Source organism: Corvus brachyrhynchos, unplaced genomic scaffold (assembly GCF_000691975.1).
Source record: "Corvus brachyrhynchos isolate BGI_N302 unplaced genomic scaffold, ASM69197v1 scaffold126, whole genome shotgun sequence".
Classification (NCBI taxonomy): domain Eukaryota; kingdom Metazoa; phylum Chordata; class Aves; order Passeriformes; family Corvidae; genus Corvus; species Corvus brachyrhynchos.
In genome coordinates, this window is record NW_008239283.1 from 897,019 (window position 1) to 899,098 (window position 2,080).

Here is a 2,080-nt window from a genome sequence, read left to right on the forward strand (position 1 = left end):
GGAATAACGGTCCTTCCGACAACTCTTTGCAAGGCTTTTTACAATTTCTCCAGGAGCTGCATCTCCCTTCACCTTTTCTCCTCCACTTCGCGGCTTCTTCATGCTTTTTCTTCTCACCATTTCTGGCCAAAACTACAAACAAGACTTCGCAGGTAGGTTCGGAATTTAATTCCATTTTCTCTCCTTTTTTTTTTCCCTCTTCCCTTCTCTTTTTTTTTCTCACACCACCTCACGCATCAGCGGGCTTATTTCATTTCGAGAGTATTTTAATTTTTCTGGATTGTTTATACTTGGGGCGAAAAATCTTTTTTTTTTTTTTTTTTAATTTTTTCAATTTTTTTAACCGAAACCTGAAGTCACTCCAGCACCGCTCCAGGAAGGGGTGAGCAGTTTCGGGGTGCTCGGGGCTGTGCCACCACCACCCCTGCTCCCCTTACCTGTCAGCCAGGTACGGGAGGTGCCTTTTAAAACGCAGCAGCAAAAGTTTTAGTGCTAGGAAAGGACTTCGTCCTCCTGCAAAAAAAAAAAACCCCAAAACTGAAACATCCATCCACCCACCTCCTGCCCTTTTTATTTCAGGTTTTATATCTGAGCTCTGAAAGTTTGCAGGTACCTGTTAATGCTTTGCATGCCCTGAGCATGCAGAGCCAGCCTGGCCGGGCACCGCTGGAGCCCCAGCCACGGGCAGGGCTCCCCGGCAAAGGATGTGTTTCCCCAAACAGAAAGTTCTGCTGTTTTGTCTGCTTAGTTGGTTTCATTTCTATATTTTATTTTGTGAAGCTGGGTGAAGTAACACCTTAGCTTCTGGGAGCCTAAAGCAAGAAGTGAAAGTACAGACTGGAACTTAAAAGTCGTTTACCAAAAGGGAAAAAAAAATTAAAATTAATATATGTTTTTTAAAGTCTGCCGGTCTTCTGGGAAGAAAAGTGTTCTCGAAATTTGCAGGTTTAAAATTATTGACAACTTTTCACGGGAGGCTGGAGAGTAGGGAAGGGAGTGAAATGCATTTAAAACCATTCACCATTGGTCGTTTTGCATTAAAACGCCAATTGCCGAGGCAGGCTGAGGGTCCGGGCTCTCCTCGGTGCCTGTCCTCCCTCCCCGCCGTATCTCCTCTCCTGGCAGATCTGCCGCGGTGATGCCACCATTGCCCACCCCAGCCTCGGGAATAACTGGCAAATACTGAAGTTTCTAGCACATTTCTCAGCCTCCTCTTTCCTCAGCCACATACATCCACAGAGCCACCCATTCCCTCTGTCCAGGCGGAATCCCAGACAGGAGAGTGTGAGTAAACACGTTGACCCCACACACACTCTCTCAATCTTCCCATCCTCTTACCTTCTTGGAGATTTATTATTTTTTATTTATAGCCAAGCAGGTTTTATAACAGTAAACGCCTGAGGAGAGAGTTCAGGCAGAATAAAAAGACCCAACAGCAAGCACACTTCACTGCTCAGTCCTGGTGTGAAGCTCCAGCAAAGTAAAAAGACACAAGGAAGGGGAAAGAGGAAAAGAAAAAAAAAAAAGAAAATCTCACTCTGCTTAAATATATATAGATAGATAGAAATTGTTGAGTCAGGTAATCATTTTTTAGGTTTTATGTAAAACTCCCAGTGCAGGAGAAGACAATAGATGCGAAGGCGAGGGGGGATCCTGCTCAGGAGAGCAAGGGTTAATTGCCCTTGTTTTACAGTTTGCATCTGTTACATCTTTTATAGCCCCCTGTTTAAACTAATCCTCAAGTCAAAGCATCTTTAAAGCTACAGCATCTTCTTCGAGATGGACTGAGTTTCAGGAGCGTTCTTGAAGCAAACCAAACGCTCCTGCCCCTCTCTCCCTTTGACAGATAGAGCCTCCTGCCCAGCCCGGGCACACAGGCACACACAGTAGGTCTAAAAGTTTACAAGTTGGTTTTATTTATTTTTTTTTTCTTAAAAACAAAAAAACCAAAACCCAACTGAAAGGCTGAAAACTCTGACAGCGGTAGTTTTGATTTCTGTTTCTTTTCTGGGAAGGAAAAAAAAAAATGACACTCTGAAGCTTTGTTTAACTAAGGGGCAGGGGAAACCCTGAATATTGT

At 44.0% G+C, this 2,080-nt stretch overlaps 1 long non-coding RNA gene across 1 annotated transcript in view; it reads left to right on the top strand.

The window, feature by feature from the left end:
* Positions 1-1,526, top strand: part of LOC108448149 — a 1,833-nt gene extending 307 nt beyond the window's left edge. The window contains exon 2 of the long non-coding RNA XR_001863930.1: positions 54-1,526. This is a non-coding gene — a long non-coding RNA (uncharacterized LOC108448149). The remainder of the gene's footprint in view (positions 1-53) is intronic.
* Positions 1,527-2,080: the final 554 nt, after the last annotated feature.